This window comes from Lygodium microphyllum, chromosome 6, assembly GCF_053477565.2.
Source record: "Lygodium microphyllum isolate KBCC chromosome 6, Lygodium_microphyllum_v1.1.10, whole genome shotgun sequence".
Taxonomy (NCBI): Eukaryota; Viridiplantae; Streptophyta; class Polypodiopsida; order Schizaeales; family Lygodiaceae; genus Lygodium; species Lygodium microphyllum.
The window spans coordinates 155840617-155864210 of NC_141140.1; the positions used below are offsets into that span (position 1 = coordinate 155840617).

At 41.0% G+C, this 23594-nt stretch overlaps 1 pseudogene; it reads left to right on the plus strand.

Moving 5' to 3' along the window:
• The first annotated feature begins 22 nt into the window (after positions 1-22).
• LOC148035316 (peroxiredoxin-2C-like) lies at positions 23-22267 on the plus strand (annotated as a pseudogene).
• The last annotated feature ends 1327 nt before the right edge of the window (positions 22268-23594 follow it).

Genomic DNA, 23594 nt, shown 5'->3' on the forward strand with positions numbered 1-23594 from the left:
GAACGATGGTAGGGAGGCGATTATGGCGGCGATAGAGAAGCTTCTTACTGAACAGAAACGACGTGGAAGGGCCCCAATGATTGGGGAGGGGTAAATATTGTCGATGGGGGTGATTAGGACGATGGAAGGGAGGCGATTATGGCGGCAGCAGCAGGCGTATGAGGGCGGCGTCTTCCTAGTGGCGGCGTCTCCAGCACGACGGCTTCACGGCAGCATTCTCCTCCCTCCACATATCTCCCACTAAGGGGTGTTTATATAGGCTTAAGGGGAGGGAAAGGGAAGCCACCACGTGGCTGGTGCATGGCTCTCATACACCAACTTCACCTCATCTCCTCCTTCTCCCACTCCCTCCCCTCTAGCCATGCATCGGCTGGGGGAATTCGTAAAAAAAATTGCTTTTATTTTCATCATTATTCATTTTTCCCCCTTCAAAAAGGGTGTTTCCCCACGGCTTTCACGGTCTTAAACCCCGGCCTCGATTTCACTATGTGGAGGCCTCATTTTTGCGTGTGCGGGATACCGTTTAAACTGCCGGTGATTATGATGCGGGAGATAGCCTTGCACAGGTTTTATGTGGCATGTGGGGAGTCAATTTTAATAATATTTTTTTGAGTGGAAATATTACATTCTCTCCCCCTTGGAGGAATCGATATGTCTTTCTCTCGAGAAGAACTGGGGGTATTGTTGGCTGAGAGTGCTCTCATCCAAGTAGCATCCTCCTCGGGATAATCTTTTCACTAGATGAGTCATTCTCTCAAAGTCCTAGATCTCAATTTTCTCTTCCTAACATCTAAGATCTTGTCAGGCTGTAGCTCAAGGACTCCTTGGCTAGGCATTACAATTTGTTGGTCATCAAGTACATGTCTAGGATTAGGTACATACTTATTCAGTAGGCTGATATGAAATACATTATGAACCTTTAGGTTCTCAGGGAGTTGCAGTCTATAAGCATTGGGTCCTAGGCACTTGAGGAACTTGTAGGGTCCTCAATACCTTGGACTTAGTTTCTTGCAATCTCCTAAGGATAGGGAACTCTTCTTTGGGCGTACGCGAATGAAGACCATGTCTCCTTCCAAATCTGTGTATGCCTTGTGTCCATCCTTGGCGGCTTGGATGTCCTTTCTTATTGACTTCATTTGGTCATCCATATATTCCAGCATCATCTGCCTTGAAGCTTCAACCCTCAAGGTTGGATCTGAGAAGTTTAAAGGACTCCGACAGTCGTGCCCATACAATGCTTGAAAAGGGGTCATCTGGATGCTTTGATGATAAGAAGCATTGTTGGCAAACTCAACTAGTGGCAAGTATTGAATCCACCTTTTTGGTTCACGGCAGCAGTGTGCCCTTAGCATATCCTCGATGACTTGGTTGACTCGCTCCATTTGACCATCGGTTTGGGGATGGTAAGCTGTACTAAAACAGAGTTGAGTCCCAATGGCTTCTAAGATAGCTCTCCAGAAGTGTGATGTGAAGAGAGAATCATGATCACTAATGATTCTTCTGGGAAACCCATGTAGCTTGAATATCTCCTTGATGAACAACCTTGCAATGTCTGAGGCTTTATAGTTTGTCTTAACAGGAATAAGATGTGTAACCTTTATGAGCATATCAACCACAACCATAATGGAGTTGTATCCTCCCTGAACTTGAGTTAGGCCAACAACAAAGTCCATACTAATGAATTCCCATTTCATTTGGGGAATGTCAAGTGGTTGCAACTTTCCTGGCATTTTGACATGTTCGGCTTTAATATGTTGACAAGACAAACACTCAGTGACATATTTGAGAACGTCACCTTTAAGCCTCTCCCAATAGTAGCTCTTCCCCACTGCATTCAGGGTCTTGGCATAGCGAGGATGTCTTGAGAAAGAGGAATCATGAGCTTCCCAAAGTATCTTTTTCTTGAGTGATTGGCTTGCCGATATACATAATCTCGCTCTATAGTAGACAAGTCCACTATTGATAGAGAATTCCTGATACTTAGCTTGTAGCTTTGGGTCTTGTTCCTTGATAGGGATCTCCCTTAGCATCTTTTGATAAGTTGGATCATGGCATGCTTCTTCTCTAGCTAGCTCAAGTATTGGGTTGTTCGGCATGGATACCTTTGTGGCTAGAGATCTAGCTGTTGATGGATTTTGCAAGATTAGAGAATTAAGGAATGCCTTGCGCGATTGAGTGCATCGGTAACTACATTCTTCTTTCCAGGACGGTATTTGATTTCAAAATCATACTCCTCCAGCACTTCAATCCACCGACGTTGCCTCATGTTGAGTTCATTCTGGGTAAAGATCCACTTGAGACTTTTATGATCCGTCAATAGGGTAAACTTGTTACCCAGCAGGTAATGTCTCCAAAGCTTGAGAGCATGGATGACAGCTAATAGCTCTAGATCATGCATAGCATAATTCTTCTCGTGGTTCTTCAGTTTCCTTGAAGAGTATGCTACCGGATGACCTTCTTGCATAAGCACACATCCTAAGGCAAGCATGCTAGCATCGGTTACCACTTCGAACTCCTTACTGAGGTCCAGAAGTTTCAGGATAGGTGCTGATACCAAACTTTGCTTTAATCTATCAAAGCTAGATTGTTCGGCAGTTGGACATGCCATCGATGTTTGCTTCTTTAGTAGATCGGTCAGAGGTGCTGCAATCAAAACATAGTTTTTGATAAAGACCCAATACCATCCTGTCAATCCAAGAAAACTGAGTATTTCTTTGACAATTGTTGGTATTGGCCATTCTAGAACATCTCTGACTTTGGCCGGGATCCGCTGAGATTCCTTTTGCTGACACAATGAATCCCAGATATTCAATCTGACGTTTGAAGAATGCACACTTCTTCATCTTGGCATAAAGTTTGTGTGCCCTCATTGTCTCAAGGACAATCCGAAGCTGGGGTTCATGATCTTCTTCCTATTTGGAGTAGACTAAGGTATCGTCAAAGAAGACGAGTACGAAGTCATCAAGATATGGCCTAAAGATATCCTACATTAACCTGTTGAAGGTGGCAGGTGCATTCCTCAGCCCGAATGACATGACTAGGAACTCAAAGTGTCCATATCTTGTGTTGAATGTCGTCTTTGGGATATCTTCTTCCTTGATCCTTATCTAATAGTATCCAGACCTGAGATCAATCTTGGAGAAGATCTTCGCACCTTGAAGATGGTCAAGAAGTTCATCTATTCTTGGAATAGGATACTTGTTCTTAATGGTTGATTGATTCAACCCTCTATAATCAATACACATCCGAAGCGTTCCATCTTTCTTCTTCTGGAATAGCACTAGAGCTCCCCATGGTGAACTACTAGGGTGGATGTAGCCCTGATCTAACAGTTGCTTGAGTTGTTCCTTCAGCTCAATTGCTTCTGCGATGGACATTCTATAAGGACTCTTTGCAATTGGTACAACTCCCGGCACTAGCTTGATCTCATGATCAACTTCCCTTTGAGGCGAAAGTTCTGTCAGCTCTTCAGGAAATACGTCTACGTACTCCTTTAGCCATAAAGGTTCTTCACTAGACTCCTGATTCTAATCTAGCTTGTTAAGCTTAATCAAGTAGACAGGTAGTCCCTTTCTAACTCCCTTTATAATCCGAGATGCTTTGGCCAATTGAATTTTTGGCTTTCCAGTCTCTACTTGAGTTGTGACCAATTCCCCTTCGGAGTTCGAAAGGAAACTTGGCCCTTTCCACAATGAATGTGGGCGTCATTAGGTTTAAGCCAATCCATTCCGAGCAAACACTCATGGATACCTAGGTTCATGACTCTGAATTTGATCGAAGTCGACTTTCCTCCCAGAAAGAATTCCACATTACATTAACATGTCCACTTCAACTTTCAGCGAAGAAACCTAATTACTTAAATTTTTATCAATATTCACACTCAAGACGGTCATTGATAAAAAGAAGTCTTATTTCATTCAAATGGGCATAGTCCTTTCGAATACAATTATTCTTGGGGGCGATGGAACAAGCTGATACATTAATTCGAGGGGAATAAGATGTTGTTGCATTCAGCTACTACTGGAACTGAGTAATAGTACGGATTGGGGTCATAAATTTTCAGGAATCGATAGGTCATTGGAAGATTAGGGTATCTTTTCCTTTGATATCCATTCTTCTCATGACGTCCCAACACCTTGATCCTATCGACAGGGATTACTCGAGTCACTTCCTCGTACACATATGCATTCTGCTTGACCCTTCGACCTCCGATATGTAGAGTTGCGTTTACGTGAGCTTTACGGGGTTTGCGATCTAGGTCTTCCTGAGTCTACCACGTAGCGGAAGTATTCCAGCTGTTCCCACTTAGGACCGTAGTGGTCAAATTCCTAAAGAGTATCTAGCATCGAACCCCAGGCGAACTACTTTACGCAAAAATGTCAGGCTCAAAGCGGATTCATGCTGCACTTGGTTCAAGGAGAATGGGAAACGAGAGGGATGCAAAGCTCGACCTCCCTACCCATAAGGCATAGTCCCATTCCGTTCCCCTAAAACAGCATAAATAAAAATTCTAGTAACCTAAACTCTAGGTCAACATTCCTTGCTGTCCATTTCCTTCGAGCAAAGTTTCCTGCTGTCGATTTCATTTGACAAAAGTTCCCGGCCAACCAGGACCACCCATCCATAGGACGTACCCATGGCCACATCCACTGCACTTTCCTCAGGGTTGCTTTAGTTGTCTAATTACCTACCATATTTAATTGGACATGCATCAAGCAGCTTCCTTAATTAGCCAGTTAGACATCGATTCCTTCACGTAATCTTAGTAATTAACATAAAAAGACAATGTCAAACAAGTTCCTTTTCAATAGGTTATCCTACTTATCTTTGGAATACATTCATAAAAATCCAGCCCGTAGGCTAATCCATAAACCGCCCGAAGGCAATCCAGCAATCCACAGGGATTACTAATCCAAGATTCCGCTCGTAGACTAGTATGCAGGCATCGAGATCCAATCCCGAGTCGCGTTGGCCTCTTAAGCAGGGCTCGGAAGGCAAGGGATTTACGGCCAGAGCCCCCCCTGGCACCCAAGCGTCCTCTTGCTCCAAGTAATGCCCAAAGGACCTCTCGTGACAGGTTCAGTCCACATTCTCGGTGTGGCTAAGAGCCCCCTTGGTTAGGGTCAAGCAGACAGTCGAGGGTAGCTAATGCTATCTCTCCCTTCAAGCCTTCAACCTGAAGCATTAATTATCTTTCCATCTTTAGTTCCTTGAGCAAACATTGCAAACAATGCTCCTAAACTATTACAAGCACAATCAATCCAGTGGTCATTTATTTTCATCATTATCCATTTTGCCCCCTTCAAAAAGGGTGTTTCCCTGCGGCTTTCACGGTCTTAAACCCCGGCCTCGATCTCACAATGCGGAGGCCTCTTTTTTGCACGTGCGGGATACAGTTTAAACTACCGGTGATTACGATGCGGGAGATAGCCTTGCACATGTTTTACGCGGCGTGCAGGGAGTCAAGTTTAATAATTTTTTTTGAGTGGAAATATTACAGAAAAGTTAGAAAGAAGATAAGGGAAGGAGATAGAGGGTCAGATTAAAAGAGAAGGAGTGAGAAAGAGCCATTGAAAGAGATAGAGGGAAGGAGAAAGATTGAGAAAGTGCAATACTACTCAGTAAGTGAACACTAACCCCTTGATTCCAAAACCCATCAAATCCAAGTGGGCCATTGATACTTGAAGTGTATGCAAAAAAGCAAGGCCTCAAACCTTGAAGTGAAAGATAAGCACATGTGTTGTTGAGGCTCAAGAAGAGTATACAAACCTTGGAGCATTGTAAACAAATCACTTGATTGTGACTATGATGGCTATTGCACCCACATTGCAAGCTTTCTACGTGGCTTTTATAAAGTCAGACTTCCTTAGAGGATAAGTGATCTAGTAGTTGAAGATAAGCTAGGAATTGGAAAATGAAAGATTAGAGTAGTAGCAAGAACTACTTGAATGACATGATTTACTTGAAGAAGGATCCTTATATGATTACATTCTAAGGAAGGATAATTGGGATTGTATCTTCTTTTGCAAAGTATCCAAGGGATGCTGTTTTGGTTTATTGAATTAGAAAAATATAGTTTTCTTACTCGAGATATATTGGTTGATTCATATGAAATATTCAAAATGGTTGTGAATTGGTGCTATTGAAAAGTAATGTTTTTTAGTTATTATTGATAAGCTGATTGCTTTATTATGCTTGCATAAAAGTTATTGTGCCCTCATGGGTGGATTTATAATTATGCACTAAACCTCCCCCAAGGTTAGTGGAAAATGCCCTTCACCAAGGGGAGGTTAGGACCAACCCCTAATGGAAGAGGTCTCTCCATAGGGAGCCTTTGGATAGAAGGAGATGAAGGTGCCAAGGGGGCTTTCGATAGTGAACCCCTCATGCTCCTAAGAACCATCCAACCCCTACTTTGAGCTTGTATGGATTGCTTGGAAGGCCCTAATGCTAGATAAGGGAGAATTGCTGGATTGCGTATCTTAGACTAGATAGAATTTTGAGATAAAGGGTTGTATTTTCAGGTTGGTATTGCATCTTGAAGAAGGTATGCATTATATACTTCATTTTATAACTTCTTTCAAAGGAATGCTTCAATATTGTCTTTGTGTTTGTGACCATGATGTAGAAAATGTCAGATCTAGAGCATGGCTATGGAGGTTGAAAGAGGAAGAGTGAGCTCATGAGGTAACATACATCAAGACCAAATGTGACACGTGAATTAGGTTCCAAGATGGAATTTTGGACTCGTAAACACAATCTTGTGTAGTGGACTGACAATGACATAGACACTTTGCTGGAAGTACAAAAGTACTATGACATTGCATTCAAAAAGAGAGTAAATACAATGCTTTATAGGAATAGACTAGGCTACACTTTCCACCACTCTACATATGGGATTCTACATCCTAAGCCCACACTACTCCATACAAAGAGGCTAAGTTGAATGTGATTGCCAATATTTGAACACCCCTCCTCAATCACAACCAGAAAAGTACAAAGTGTGCAGAGGCTTTAGTGAGCAACAACATGAAACGTGTGGGAACACCACAAACATGGTAAACACCAAAGGTTGTACCAAAGACATGGTGGACATCTAGAGGCTGTAACAAGGATCTCACAAAGTGTACAGAGATTATAGTACAAGGTTACATGAGGAGTTTACAAGATTATGTCAAAAGCATTAGGGCTTGGCAATACAAGGCTAACAAAGTCTATCAGAATAGAAGGACTGATGAGGTTTGTCCTTCTCCTGGTGGTCTTCTTCTTCTTTTGCTCCATGGTTTTCTTCTTCTTTAACAACAACTAGATAGGCCTTTTGGGACCTCTTCTTGGCATGAAAGAATTTCTCCGTGTGCCCGATCCTTTTGCAGAAGTTAGATACCGATTGATCTTTCTTGCCCTTGTACCTAGTACCTACATAAAACATTTGTTCATCTTTAGAGGTGCTTGGTCCTTCTTTGTATTTTATCTTCTTTTCTTCTTCTAGCAAGGAGGTCTTAATGGATTTCCCTTCCCCAATCCTCAGAGGGAGATCCCATACATATTGGTATAATACACCAACGTAACACAAACATAGGAGGCAACCCCCACTCGCCCCACTGTAACTCTCCTACACCGAAAGGATTGGCCCCTCGATGCATTGATCTACTATAAAGAACACACAAACAATGTCCACTTTTATATCTTTTTAACAATCCAAGAGATTTGGTATTTCCTTACCAAGCTTGCACTAAGAAACTGTTCATCTACCCTATAGCTTGGGTTTCCTCACAACTCGGCAGAGGTCATGTAATTGGCAATCAATTGCTATGCATCCAGGAGTTACCATGTGATATGCGCAATGCAAGCGTAGATGACCATTGTGCTTGAGCATTTCATAGTTAGAAATCAGCTAAATGAGGTGCCAAAAAAACCCTTTAATGATTTTCCAAGTGATTGTACATGCGACGTTGATAGAGACTAGCACCGAATTTCTTCGTGCTACTAGTCTCCTTAATTCAAACAATAATCTCTCCTGTATGTTATGCATAGACAAATAGAATAGAATTTGAATAATTTGCAGTATGTAACCACTTTCATAAACCCTCTTTCTATATACCGATTAGGTTTTACATTTTTTGGGTAAGTGTAGAGTTCATTTTTAAGTCATTTTCCATGTAAAAATCGATTAAAAACATACTCTAACATAAAAACAAGGCTTGATCCTTAATCCTCATGCTCCAACCTTGTTATACATTCATGAATATAAAATGTATTTTTCTCTTGGGAAAGTTACTATATGTATATCCTCTACATCACGTGCATTCAAGACATATTTATAAATATCCTTATCTGTGAATTTTTCTTGAATAAAACATAACCCTTTTCTATTCAATATGTAGATAATCCCTTTATATTATGCCCTTCTATATGTAAAAAATGTATAAATATGGTATTTTAAAAATACATTATTTTGAACCCATGTAATGCACACATATATTCACAAGTAACTTACCCGAAATTTTTTCCTAAATTTTTAGGTGCAAAAAAACTAAATTTCTCCTTATTTTTTCTATCTTTCTCCATTTATTTCTTCATAAAAATAAGATATTTCATAATCATGATTTCTTACTAATCAAACACTCAACATCATTTTCATATTCATTTTCATCCCATATGACCCCAAAATAGTCAACAAAAACCCCAAATTCCATTATTTTCATAAAAATCGCAACTTGCGAGTTTTGCGAGTTTTCCAAAAAATTATTATATCATCATATTTTCTAGTTTTCTTTCATATTTCAAAGAGATTTCAACATGGGAAATCAACTTCTCTCTTGAATTGATGCATATGAACAGCCACAAAGAGGAGAGAGGAGAGAGTAGAAAGAAAGACTAGAAAATTAGATTTTGAAATCCTCCATAAAAATCAGCAAAATCATAGTCATCCTACCCCATCCCATGGTTGGTAACAAGAGCTCGATTTTAGGAGCCGCTTTTGAGCTGTGCTGAAGCATTTGAGGCCGTTTTTGGAGCAGGAAGTGCCCGGGAAGCACCAAAGACCAAATTTTCATGAAAAATCAAATGGTGGTGGATGGCCAAGTTTGAGTTTTCCAGATGCATTTCAACATCAAGAATCCAACGCAAGTCTCGGTTTGTTGATCAGAGGTCGTTTGACCCCCCATTTAATCTCCACAAGGTTTCATGTTATAAAGCATCGACTATTGGATCTGGGAGCCAAAAAGTACGCAACGAAGGCCAACTTGATAGATCTCAATGTGTGGAGTCACATGTCTAGATGGATCTCAAATCCGAGTCCATTTGCCAACCCAAAATTGAAATATCCACTTGTGGGACAGTGTGAACACAAAAAGATGAACCGATTATTTTAAAGTTTAATAACCTTAGGCTTAATAAGAAGCCCCAAACTAATAAAGAAAACTAACGAACAGGGGGAGCGCAAATTTACCAATCGTCGAATCCCAACAAAGCACAAGAACAACTCTCACCCTACCCTCTAACAGAATCAAGGCATGAAAATCCATGAGGGATAGGCCCACCATAATTTGACAAAAAATCCAGAGCAAGTCACTAACCAACTTTTCTAATATAGACTAGCTAAAAATCCTATCAAAGAGGTCATCCTAGTGGTGGTCTAAACTACCTGCCTAACTTAAGACAATTGAAACAAGACCTCCTACTAGGAAATGACTCTTATAGCATGGGTGTCATATTTTTATTGTGACACATTATCTTCCCAGGGTTTTCATACTTGGGCATGTAAAAAGGATGGAGTTGAGTGTAGAGTGACCCCAAGGAGAACATGGCATCGGTCTCACGTCCTCAGACAGTACCTACCCAAGAGCCTACCAAGCCCTCGCGAGGTGATACTTAATCCTTTTCTAATGCTCACTTTTATTTTTCCTCCAAGCTTCCTTTTTTTCCTTCTTTTTGGACTAGATGCCACACCTAGGAAGACAAGGCATTGGCTCTAGCTATGACTCGTCCGCAAGAACCTACAAGGCCTCCGTAAGGCGATAATCAACTACTTGTAAATTTTCTTCTTTTTTCTTTTTCTTATCTTATTTAGGGGTTAGAACCCTTTTTTACACACCTTTGTAATTTTTATTTCGAGACAGATTCAGAACTCGCTCTTCTCTTTAATACTTTGGTAGGCTTCTCTAAGTGCCTCACACTAGCAGGGACTCCTAAAACGGTCACCTAGCAGGCCAACAGAACAGGGTCACTAGGAATATCCTCTATCATAGGTCCTTATTGCCTGACAATGTCCTAAGAGGAGGCAGACAACTACTCAAATCTACCCTAGATATACCTAACCAACCCCTAGGAAGATATGCCTTGATTGCCGGCCCCCAACAAACGAGGAGAAAGTAACCCCTATATACACATATAACATTATTTGCGTAAGGGAAAAAAACTTGGAAAGGGGACGATACCACCTAGAATGGCCACAAGAAGCTCCTCTGCAGCAAAGGCTCCCTGTAGTGATTTTGTCAATTTGTGTGATGCAATCACTAAAACAGAAAACCATTAATTATACTTTCATCAAATAGACATATGGCCCTCTTGACCTAGTGAAATAGAACATTTCACTGCAACCTAATTGGCCCTCTTGGTCTAATGGAATTAAGTAATTAAACTTGACAAAAACTAGCCCTCTTGGCCTAAGGAAATTAAGCATTAAAACCCTAAAAAGAACCGGCTCTCTTGGCCTAATGGAATAAAACACAATAGCTTGTATATATCCCTCATTGTGGATCCTTGCTAATAGACAACAAGATGCTCCTTCCCAAGGAGGAAATAAAGGCTCAACCCTAAACTAAATGCATCAAATTGTGACCCATACCTGCTGCATAAATAGCAAGAGGTGTATGCATAACGTGTCATCTCACAGACCTATGGGTCCAAGATAACAAGGGAAAATGGATCTCGGCCACTCTTTGCATCACCCATACTAACCATCACCTAACATATAGGGCATGTTCTAATAAAAGGAACCATAATCAACCGATTTCTATCTCATCATTAATAGAGATATCCAAACTACGACCACACTTGAAGAAAAGGTTTTCTTCATAAGCGAAGTTTGCTAAAGAGTCCGCAAACTGATTCCAATAACATGGAACTAGTTGAAGAGACACTCTCCCAAACCTGTCAAGTAGGGTCATACTAGTGCGATACTACACTGAAAGAATGGAATTTCATCCTGTGTAAGTACCATTTAATTGGTTCAATACTAATTAGGAATCCTTCTTTACTAACAACTGACGAATACTGCCATTCTTAGCAATATTCAGACCCATGATTAAAGCTTTGTATTCCACCATGTTATTGGTAAATCCTGTATGGAGATAAATAGCTAACTTCATCACAACTCTACGTTGGGGATCTCTAATAACTGCCCCTATACTCCCCTTCTTGTTGGGACCCCTGGATGCTCCATCAAAGTACATTGTGTACGTCCACAATGGGTTCACATAGCTAGCCATCGTCACCTCTACTCGTAATTATGATAATCAAAATTTAGCATATAGTGAAGGCTCCATCCCACCTTCTTCGTTGAATACAATAAGGATGCTTGTCAGAATTTGTAAGCAATGATGAAAGAAGACTTTGATTTCCCAGACAAATGATGTGTCTTCTTGGTCAATCACTTTATCTCCTTTACTCCACCAGATAAGCTTCCCTCGATGATATCTATGCTCCAAGTATGGGTGTTCCAAGTAAGGAATAAGCCACCTCATCAACCAATATTTTCTCTTGCAAGTGTTTGATCAGCCCCGCATTGACCTGCAATGCATTTATTTCATTAGTGCATTTAGACATAAAAAGGTTTAATCTTATTAAGAATAACCTTATTTTTAATCTCCACTCCATCAAGTTCATCTAGTAATGCTGTGGACTTATTTTTTCCTATTCTTATGATCCTGTAGGGACCGTCTCATTTGGGCTCAAGTTTTCCTAGAAATAGTTCTCTACGTGCATCATAATATAGAACTAACTGTCCCTTCTTAAATGTATGCTTCTTCACTTTTAAATCATGCAATTACTGAATCCGAAGCTTGGCCACTTCCTAGTGCAAAAGACTCTACAAATGGAGCTTATCCAAGTGGACTAGAGTTGTAAAGTGCTCGAAGAGGCCATCCTTGTCACCCAAAGAATGATTGATTATGAATCTTATAATTGGCACCTCAATAGAACACACTCCTCCCCATAGACTACCTTGAACGTGGTGTGGCTAGTGGATCATTTGAACGTTGTGTTATATGCCCACGCTGCCACATATAGTTTCTTAATCCAATCTCGCTTCTTTTCTAACACTTTTTTTGATAAAATACTCATAAGCTCCTTGTTAGTACTTTCAACTTGCCCATTTGCTTGAGGGTTATATTAAGGAGTTGTCTTATTGTGCTTAATTTGCCATGCTTGAGTCAGGCTTTTAATCATCTTGTTTAGGAAATGGGTTCCACTGTCCGATACTAATTCTTTGGCGGACTGAATTGGCATATAATCCAATCTAGTAGGAAACTAGCAGTTTCCTTTGCATCGTTCTTCCTCGTTGCTCATGCTTCTGACCACTTTGTAAAATAGTCAGACGCTACTATGATATATCTCTTCAGCGTAGAAGACGACAGGGTAATAGGACCCACAAAGTTGATGCCCCACTTCTCGAATGGAAGTTTAGCCATAATCGGAGTAAGTGGTCACTTCCTATTCTCCCTACTATCATGTTGTTGACAAGTATCACATCTCTTGACATACTCGAATGCATTTTGGAAAATGGACAGCCACCAATACCCCGCTCTCAAAGCTTTTTGGGTAGCAAAATCCCCTCCACAAGTAAAGTCATGGCACTCTTCAAAATGAATGGCATCTCGCTAAGCATCACGCACCGGTGATAGATATCATCAACCCCCTACCAATATAGTGTTCCTGCGATGATCATGGAAAATTTCAAGGCCTACTATCTAATTTTCCTCTATTTTGATTTTGATAGACTGTAGCTCCAGTCTCTCCTGTTGATAGGTAATGAGTGATAGCAGCATACCAAGATGGAATGGAGGCCATATCAATTTTAAAAACTTCCTCAATATCACTTCCTTCAACAAAGTCTCTTTCAGCTCCCCGAAATCTACAAGGCATTCCACAATACCCTGCAACTTTGGTGGCTTACTCCTGATCTCATAATCATACTTCTGCAAAGTGATAAACCACTTTGCCAAACAATTAGGCAATTGTAGCTTGTTCATTAGCAATCTAAGCCCCTTTGCTTCATATAGAAAACTACCTTCTCATAGAGAATGTAGTGCCTTAATTTTTTAGTTGCAAATAACATTGCAAGGCACAACTTCTCCATGTAGGTGTGGTTGATTTTTTATATGCCCAACTTTGGACTAGCAAAAGTGATTGGATGATACCATTTTTTCCTCTCAAATTTGGGATAAACAGTAGCTGATACTATACAAATATGTAGAATAGTTTTCCCCTTTCAAGTGCTTTTAAAATTGGTGCTTTTACTAGCTCACATCATCAAAAGCTACCTTACAAGGGTCATTCCATTCAAATAGACAGCTAATGGATAACAGTTTCGTTAGTGGCAATGTTCTTTCTGCCAAGGCATTTATGAACTTCTGATAGTATCCTATTGATGACAAAAAGCTGTGTCCTTTGGAGTGCATGGCAGACTCATGGCTACTATGGCCTTGATCTTTTCAAGGTCGGGTCCCAATCCCTACTGAGCTGACCATATGGCCTAGCAATAGCCCATAAGGCACCACAAAGATACACTTTTGTGGGTTAAGAGCTATGCAAAATTGTCTGCAATGCTCAAAACACTTTCCTAAAATAATGAACTACCTTTCTCTTATGGTAGTTGCCCCCAGCTCATCGATAAATACTTTCAACTCCTCTAGGGAGATGTCACCAAAGGTCTTGTCTGCTATTCATTGCCATGAACCAAAGGCCATCACATGGTATGCAAAGGTACAAAAGACAATAATAAAAGTTATTTTTAACTTATCTTCTTTTGCAATTGCCATCTGGTTGTATCCTGCAAAAATAAATCCATAAATGAATATATTTCACTACTCGCTAACTGGCCCAAAATATGGTCAATAAAGGGCAATGGGTAGTAGTCCTTAACTGTTTGCTTGTTAAGCTCTCTAAAGTCTATGCAAAGCCGGATTTGATTATTTTTCTTCTTCCTGATAACAAGAGGTGAATATCATTTAGTGTGCTAAACAAGGAAGATCAAACCAGCTTGTTGTAATTTCTGTAGTTCCTCGAATATCTCGTCCCTCAGTTTGAAAGGCATATGCCTTACTTTCTGATGCACATGACAGCTACCTTCCTTTAGAGGAATGGTATGAATAGCTACGCTGGAAGGAATACCTCTCAACTCATCATAACTCCGAGAAAAAATATCACGAAATTCTTGAATTAAAGACACATAGTCCTTTCTTTCTTCCACATTGAGCATGGACCCTAATTTAATTGACTGCGGATCATTTGGCATACCAAGATCCAACTCTATTACATCCACATCTATTATCATATCTTGAGCTTCTATTGGCTCATTCAAAGTTATTTGATAGATGTCCTCTGTAGTTAACCCTTCTTTGGATTCATCACCTAATGATGTCTCACTAGCAGATACATCTTCTAATGTCTCTAATTCCATAGAGGATAGAGGAGCTCTATCGCTTTGATGAGACTTAGGATATGCATTTACTACCACACGATTGGCATCTCTACCAAATATCAATAGACTAGCAAGTATATCCACTTAAAAGTCAGATCGCAAGATCCATGGCCTTCCTAACAATACTTGATAGCTTGGCCATCCTGCAAACCTAATAACCCTAAATTCCACAGTGCATTCCACACTAGCAACGGTCTCACAAGGACGTTGGTAATACAATCTTAAGGTTATCTTAAATTGTTATCAGACATTCACAGAATTATGGAGGCATCTTTTTGAATTGCTAGACCCAATCTCTCCATCAATTCTAAACTCATGATGTTAACAAATGATACTGTATCTACAATAGCATGATCCACTACTATTCCATCAGCGTAGGCCGCAACCCTTGGGCAATGTTTTTCAGCATGCTCCCACCAATCATCTCCTACTTGCACTATAACCAAAGGTTCCATCATGGAGATAGCTTAATCCACTACAAGAGATTCATGTCTAGTCTAACTTCACAAAGAGAGCTTGCCAAATCCAATTTGTGATAATTCGCTAGAGCTCTCTTCTCTCACCATACCATTCTCTCTTTTGGTCATTGAACTCGCTTTGGTGATTCCTTCTTAGCCTTCGTCTTTCTCCTTGGTAATTCTTTATCATTCTTGGTGTTACCCTTACTTCCTACATGTTTCAAAGGTCTCCCTTCCATGTCGGGGTTAAGGACTTGCATCCCTTTGTCGTCTTGCTTAGGGCTTCATAGGTTTTTACATTATCTTTGTCGCCTTCTCTACCCTTTTTACCTCTCGTAATGGCCCGTAGGGGCTAGAAGCTTCAATGCCATTAACTTGTACAGCCTCAATGAGGCTAACTCCAGTGCCACTAGGCAGCTCCTCTACACTAGCCTTACCTCTTTGAAGTATTTGTTTCGGTCCATCATCTTGCTGAAGATTGTTCCCTTGCGCACGATGGTTGATAGGACCTGGTTGTCACCTGGTTGTCTACTACCTTGTTGGAGGGATCTAATCTTACTCCAATAGGTGGTAGCCAAATGGCTAAACTTTCCACAATTATCACATTTAACATTTGGATAATTTCTAGGGTAGTGCTGGCCACCACACCATTTACAACTAAATCTTGAGGGTGCACCCTCTTCAGGGGATCTACTTCCTATCAGATTATGTTGTTTTTTAAGAAAATTGACGTCAACAGCTATTTGCTAATATTGTTTAGAAATCATGTGAGTGTAGCGCTTCATCATATCCTTAACTTCACAAAGGACATTAGAGGCACTTGAGTCATAGCCGTGATTGTCTATCCATCGTTCCATTGGCCTAACAATTTGATTGGGCATTGATTGTTGACTCACATGAACAACGTTAGGGTCCCATACTTGGTCTGGAACATTTAGTGGAGCCATCTGACTAGCCATAGGCATAGTCACATTGGGAGGATCTGGCAATAAAGGAACACCATGCTTTCTCTCACATTCGGGTTAGTCATAGCTATCCCTTGACTTCCATTGCCATTGGTCAATGCCAAATTATTTTCCAAAACTGGACCCATATTAAGATTGGTTCGAGAGGCATAGGCCACTTGTAGTAGTCGAGATTCTAATTCTTGTGCTCATCTAATGGCATTGTCTACATTCGGCAAAGTGACACTACTCAACTGCATTTGATTGTTGAAATCTAGACCATGCAAAAAATATTGTAGTTGGGTAGCTGCTGGGATAGGGATAGAGGCTTGCAATTTGCGAAAGACCTCTTTTAACGTCTTGGAATATGCTTGGAAATCCTCATTTGGCTCTTGGCATGTCACAATTAGTACGTAGCCAATATTGACCACCTTTTTTAGAGGCAAACTCCCTTCTTCGAAAGGCTTCCAAAAATAAATCAATAGTTGCTATGGTTCTATCCTCTGGCCTGTGATACCATATGGAAGCTTTACCTTTGAGAGTCATGTTAAAGAACATCATTAAATGTTCTTCATCCTGGATATGACAGTTGAACACCAACTTCTGGAACTCGTTAATGTGCATATCTCATTGAACTATCCAAACCCTAGAAGGTCTATGGACTACAAGCCCTAATGCAACTGATGCAAAGGAGAAGGCCATACTGCAAAAGACTGTCCAAGTATCGCTCCGGTGAAAGCTACTCCCGAGACTCAATAGAAGACCCAAGAACCAAATTCCAATTTGATGGAATTGGAATTTTTCTCAATAACGAATGCAAAGGAAGGAGAATCCGCAGTTCTAAAAGAGAACATTCCATCTTCTAAGACCATGAAGTTCAACCTTCCTCCTAGGGAGAAACAAAATAGTGCAGTAGAGAACCATGTAGTACTGAGCACTACAGAGCCACAAAGATAGTTACAGAGATAGGACTAAAGATCCAGGAGATAGAGGATGCCGAAGTGTCTCCTCAAGGAGAAGAAGCACATATGTTGCTGCTTTTAGAAGAAAAAGGGAAGATAAGAATGGATGTTGCCCCATTTTCTAGCCAATTGGAGAAGCTTGTAGATCCTATCAAAGAATATGACTTGGTCAAAGACCTAGACACCTTTAAACCCAACCTAACATTCTGACACGTCGATGATGTTATCTCCTAGCTAACAAAATAAATTCAAAAGCATACCGACGAGAAGAAGAGGCCTAAGGTTTGGTCCCTCAGTAGCAACCAAGTTTAACAAAGCGCTCGAGATCCTATGAAGAAAGTGGATGTAGCTAACGCCTTCTTGGATCTTGGAACCCTAGAGATCGGCATGTGGATTAAAGGATGCTTTATAGCAAACACATTAATTGATGGAGGTTCATCAGTAAAAATAATGATGGATGTGACAATGAAGGATCTAGTCTTGTAATGATAAGGAATGAAACCTATGCAGTGGCTTATCCTATTGGCAGACCAAAGCAGAATCAAGCCTTTGGTCATTCTCCCGTATGTGAAGACAACCCTCGTAGGAAGAGATTATTGGTTGACATATCTGGTGGTCAAACCAAATTCCTATAGGACCTTGGACCATTTCTTGCCTAGGAAGACCATGGCTTTTTGAAGCAAGGGCACGGGGATGGATTGGTTCAAAGGAACCCTAACCCTAGGCAGAGGACACAACAAAGTGGTGGTAAAGTTGTATGGATCACAAAAAGGCAATGGATCCATTTCCATCAAAGTTGTACCAAAATCTTCCAATGAAGTAATAGATGGTACATCAAGAGACGAAGAAGTTGTCAAACAAATCTTTCCCAAGAAAACAGAGGCACAGTCCTTGATAGTGGGCAATGTAAGCCAACTTCCAAAAGAAGCAAAGTTTTTATCAATGGGTGAATACCTCCTATCTGAACCCGAATTGACTTCTAAAGTCACCTCTAGCTATGGGATAGAAGCATGGATGTACTATTCTCCCTGTTACATGGCCGTAGCAGGGAAAACCAAAAATAGAGACAAAGACAGAGACCGTAATAGATACAGAGACCGAAACAAATGCAAAAGCAAAAGCAGAGGACATAACAGAGAGTCTTTTTTTCTCTTACAGAATCCCTACTGAGGTAGAAATAGAGTCGGAAGAGGGTGAAGATGATAGTGAAGAAGAAGATTATGGAAGTGGGCTAAAAGGATCTATCCTACTTGCAGAAGGAAGAAATGAGAAAGAAGTTCTAGAAGTTTCTGAAGCCTCAAAAGCAGAAGATCCCATGATGTTCGATAGAATGACTCTAATATCCTTTGGACTAGCTAATGGGTCATGTCATATGCAAAACCTCTATAAGATATGGATTAAACAAAATAAGCCTTCCTTTAGCAGTGGCTCTTGTTGCCCTAATCCACCCTTCTTAAGAGAAGATGATGATGATGCATTGTGTCACCAAACCTCAGCCCTGCAGCTTAAACTGAATGCAAAAGGTTCCTGTTATGTGACATTATTGGATGTATCCTCGAAAGACAAGTCCTTGAGCCAAGCAGTAACTCATCACCAAACCAAACCAGAAATGATGATACCCTTTTAGCTTCCCAAGGAGTGTGCTAAGTGTCCACTAAAAGAGGAAGTTGGTTCCAGTAAATCATTAGAAGAGGAGACTACTCCCTTGAAGGAGTGAGATCCATACCTAGAAGCTATCGGTGGGACATTCATCCGCAAAGTGGAAGGTGAAAATCAAATAACTTTTTTGCATGTTGAAGGTACTGAACGTCACTCAAAGGTGGGTATTAATCTTCCAAAAGAAGAGCTATTGGTCTTGCATGACCTAGTGAAGGAGAACTTGGAGGTGTTTGCATGGTCATACAAAGATATGAAGGGGATTGATCCCATGGTGTGCCAACATCACATCGACCTAGAGCCTAATGCTAAGCTTGTGAGGAAAAGACAGAGGTGTATGAATCCAAATTACTCTGCCCTAGTGAAGGTCGAACTACTAAAGCTCCTTGAAGCTGAGTTTATCTATCTAGTGGCCAATAGTAAATGGGTTTTTCCCATCGTGGTAGTACCCAAAAAGAATGGAAAGTTGCAAATATGTGTGGACTTCTAAAAGTTAAATTCCAAAATGAAGAAGGATCATCTCTCTATTATTTTCATTGACCAACTATTGGATACACTGGCAGGCCATGAGCTTTATTCCCTCTTGGATGGATTCAATAGATACAACCAAGTCCAATCGTAGAAGATAAATCCAAAACAACCTTCACAATAGAATGGGGAACCTATGCTTACAGAGTGATGCCGTTCGGGCTTTGTAGTAATGCTCTTGCTACATTTCAATGAGTGATGATGGCCGCATTCCAAAACTATCTGCATGATTTGATTGAGGTGTACCTAGATAACTTCTGTGTCTATAGCCTAATCCGTGAGCATTGGGGACACCTAGACCACTGCTTTGACAGATATCGAGAGTATGGAATCTCTCTCAACCTTAACAAATGCATATCTGGTGTGTCATCAAGAGTTCTTCTAGGCCACATTGTCTCTGCACAAGGGATAGTGATGGACCTTGCAAAGATAGAAAATTGCAACTTTAACAATGCCAACCAACCTCAAACAGTTGAGGGGATTCCTTCGCCATGTGGGCTACTATAGAAGCTTTATTGCACACTTTGCGATGATGGCTAAGGTATCGCCTCTACATAAGCTCCTGAGGAAAGATGCAGAGTTTATGTGGACCGCTAAGGGTGATGAGGCATCACTTGAAGGCCTAGGTGCGGTCTTATGCCAAAAGGATCCCTCAAAGTTAGATCAACCTATCTATTATTCAAGTCAAAAAGTAACTAACGAAGAACGAAACTACATAATGACAAAGCTTGAGTGCCTAGAAATGGTGTTTGCCTAGAATTTTCGACACTACCTATTATCTCGACACACTTCAAATTCTATGTGGACCATGAGGCCTTGTCCTTCCTGATGAATAAGGCCAATGTGAAGGGAAGAATGATGAGACGGCTCCTTTTGTTTGAGGAGTTCGATGTTGAAGTGGTTACTAAACAACCTGATCGCTCCCGTGTCCTGGGCTGATCATTTGTCATGAATCCCTCAGAGCGATGACAAAGAGTAGAATGATCCAAAACCTTCCTAATGCTTCCCTTTTTCTAGTCAAAACAATTACCCCTTGGTATGCCGACATAGCCAACTTCTTGGCAACCCAACAATATCCCCTTAGTATCTCAAGCCGTGAGAAGAAGAAGTTTCTGGTGGAATCAACCCCCTATACCCTATTAGGTAGTGCTCTATAAAAGAAAGGTAAAGAAAAAGTATTTCATAGATGTGCTGTAGGAGAAGAGATTGGAATAGTGCTAAAATCATGCCATGATGAGCCCTGCGGGCAGACACTTTGCAGGAGAACCGACATCCAAGAAGGCTTTACTTGCAGGATATTGGCGGTGGGCAACCCTCCATAAGGATGCCTATGAATATTGCAAACATTGTGATGCTTGCCAATGGATGGGAAGGCCAACCAAATCTAGTGCCATGCCATTGCTACCCATTCTTCCCCTAAAGTTGTTTGAGAAGTGGGGAATCGACCTCGTGGGTCGCCCGATGTATCGACCGACTAGAAGGAAACAGAATAGATACATCTTGGTCTGTACATAGTATGTGACAAAGTGGTGTGAAGCCAAATCTCTCAAGCAAGATGATGGTAATAGTGTTTTCGTACGAGAACATCATCACCCGTTTTGGCAGTCCTCCCTAGAGTTTGTAAGTGATAGAGGTACTCACTTCCTCAACAAGATTATGGAAGAATTGATGGAGCTCTATGTTGAGAATAGCAAATGATGCTTGCCCATAAAGGCTAATTCTATGCCCTGAAGAGGCTAGGAGATATGACAAAGATGTATGCTCTAGAAGCTCTAGGAAGAGATGTCCAAAATCCCATATGCACAATGAGTACAATGGTACTATCCAAAATCTATAAAAGAATGTACTTGTTGAGACTCATTTCAATGCAAGAAGTACTTTCATTCTGTGTCACTCAAGATTGTGTTTATGAGTCCAAGTTAAACTATCTTGGAACCTAATTCACTTGAGTTATAATTCTTTATCTCAATCATGTTTTATGTTTATAACCTCCATTTTCCATAGCTACCATAGCTCTAGATCCGTGCTTCTCATCAACATGGTATCAGAGGCATGGTGAGCTATGACTAGCTACATTAGAGTATAATGCTTCTTTAGCCCAATTTTTTATTATGAATGGATATTAGGAGTTGAACCTACCCTAAGGCTTTTTGCCATATCCACACCTTAGGCCTCATTGTCTTAAGAAGAAGAAGAAGAAGAGGAGCAGAAGAAGAAATAGATCGGCAATCGAGGAGAGGGAAAGCAAGCATGATGATGGCTAAGGCTATGGCATCTCCTCTGGCATTGCCGTTAGTGTTGCTGTTGCTGCATAGGTCTTCTTCCACAAGCATGCCCTACATGCTTACCAAATCCAAGTCCTTCAACTTCATGTCCTCTGCCTTTCTCTACAACTCATGATTGTTGAATGCGCATAGGCAATCCATCAATTCTCCCGGCAGCATTGCCGCCGCCATCGGCTGGAAGGGCCTTGCCCCCATAGCCTATGCCTCCATCTTGATAGTTGCCGCTCCCATCTCTATTGGATAGAAACTGCCAAAGGCCACCTTTGCCTACCTCAACAAGGATGGCCACGTCCAGACCATCTCCATCAGCAACCTCACCAAGGGCAAGAAGGTTGTCTTCTTTGTTGTGCCCAAAGCCTTCACCCCCACTTGCTCCCAAAAGCACCTGCCCGAGTTCATGGAGAAGGCGAATGAACTTTGTGCCAAGGGTGTAGACACCATTGCGTATATTTCAGTCAATGATGCCTTTGTCATACGAGCATGGGAGAAAACATTTCCGTGGGTGACGCTGTTAGACGAAAAACTTGGCTTCACCAAAGCCATGGGAGCGACCTTGGATTTGAGTGACAAGCCTATAGGGCTTGGTGTGCGGTCAAGCTCATACTTGCTGCTCGCAAAGAATGGGATTGTGAAAGTGTTGCACTTGGAGGAAGGTGGATCCTTCACCACTACTGGAGTAGAAGACATCCTCAAAGCACCTTGGCTGTCTGGACATGTTCATGCTCAATAATTTCCTCAGGAAAGCTGAGTGTAGGTTCTTCTTCCATGCTGAGTTCACATGTAATGCTAGTATAGCTAATACCCAAAACTCTAAAATCATACACACTTTTTCTAGCACAATCTTTGTAGTAGATTGCTACTATTGACAAAGAATTTTCCTTAGTAGATGTAAATTCCCAAAGTGGATTTAAAACCCTTACCAAGAATGTAAAGTTTCAAGCATGAACTCGATTAGGCTGCCAAAGAGCTAGTCTCCTAGTCCATGTCTGCATGTAGGGGGGGCAAAAGCCAGCAAGGGTAGAGACTCATCATTTGAGGGGGGGTGTTGAGAATAGCAAATGATGCTTGCCCATAAAGGCTGAATCTATGCCCTGAAGAGGCTAGGAGATATGAAAAAGATGTATGCTCTAGAAGCTCTGGGAAGAGATGTCCAAAATCCCATATGCATAATGAGTACAATGGTACTATCCAAAAGCTATAAAAGCATGTACTTGTTGATACTCATTTCAATGCAAGAAGTACTTTCATTCTGTGTCACTCAAGATTTTGTTTATGAGTCCAAGTTAATTTATCTTAAAACCTAATTCACTTGAGTTATAATTCTTTATCTCAATCATGTTTTATGTTTATAACCTCCGTCCGCCATAGCTAGCATAACTCTAGATCCATGTTTCTCAACAGTGTACAAAATCCGCCATCATAAGTCCACACCCCAGAGCCAATGGCCAAGTCAAAAATACCAATCATATCCTCTGTTCAATTTTGAAGAGAATGATTGCCACACATCATCTGATTGGGACAATCATCTTACAGAGGCGCTCTGGGCATACATAGCCTCCCATAAGGCTACTACAGGACACCCTTTCCAATTGGTGTATGGGACAAAAACCATCTCTTCCTATTGAACTTGAGCTACCCTCTTTGTGTGTGGCTATTAAAGAATGCTTGGGAGATGAGTGACGAGTCCTTGCAATGCTGTCTGTTGCACTTGGAATGTCTAAATGAGACTTGCAAGATGGCCCTACAGTGCATGGAAGCCATGCAAGCTCGCTGAAAGGCATATCTTGACAGCTTTATTAACCAAGCAGGATGAGTTCAAGGAAGGAGACTTAGTCATTGCTTGTGATTCAAGATTTGGAAAGTTTCCAGGCAAGCTTCATGAGCCCCTATAAGGTACTTACTATCAACCCTAATGGCTTTGTGAAGCCAATCCCTTCTTGATTAATGGTTATCACCTCACGACATATCACCCTCCCTGGGGATCCTGACAATCAATGTCAATAGCTTAGTCATTCCTTGCATGAGAAATTGATACGGCTTTACCTAATGCTCCTGAT